The sequence below is a fragment of the Etheostoma spectabile genome, unplaced genomic scaffold (genome assembly GCF_008692095.1).
Source record: "Etheostoma spectabile isolate EspeVRDwgs_2016 unplaced genomic scaffold, UIUC_Espe_1.0 scaffold363, whole genome shotgun sequence".
Taxonomy (NCBI): Eukaryota; Metazoa; Chordata; class Actinopteri; order Perciformes; family Percidae; genus Etheostoma; species Etheostoma spectabile.
Genome location: NW_022605593.1, coordinates 652,616 through 653,177, shown reverse-complemented (window position 1 = coordinate 653,177; position 562 = coordinate 652,616). Strand labels below are relative to the sequence as shown.

At 32.9% G+C, this 562-nt stretch overlaps 1 protein-coding gene across 1 annotated transcript in view; it reads right to left on the bottom strand.

Moving 5' to 3' along the window:
- Nucleotides 1–562, bottom strand: part of LOC116686421 (C-type lectin domain family 10 member A) — a 108,746-nt gene that overhangs the window by 1,269 nt on the left and 106,915 nt on the right. The window lies entirely within an intron of this gene.

Here is a 562-nt window from a genome sequence, read left to right as displayed (position 1 = left end):
ACTAAATAATCACACTGTTATCTACAGACTCAGTGTTCTAACCTGGAGAAAATACATTTCAATTTAATAATTGTGTTCATGGGCGTAAGTTTCATCAAACTGATGGGGAGGACATTAAAATTAACATTTTTAAGAGCAATACAGTTACACAATGGTACTTGTAGAGGATATGTGTAGTAAGTTTTATATTTACAAGACTGACTTTGTTCGGCTCATTTTCTATAACCAGTGTGGAGCATGAAAAATTTAACAAATTAAGAAAATTAAAATTAAAATTAAAAAATGACATACTAAATTCCGCCGCAAAATGTAAAAAGCTTCACAACTAACTGTGGGCGTAATAACCTCAATGGTCGGCTGTGACACACATACACACACGGCATTGTTTATTATTCATAAGTGTGTTAAAGAGAGACGTATCTCTATGAAGGTAAACATGGTGCAAATGTGAGCGCACGTAGATGCGATGTGAGCACTTGTAGAATATGATTTGAGAGCTTGTAGAAAAAAAATCTGTACTTGTATTTTTTTTATTTTTTTCACTTGAGTCACTTTTCCAGTA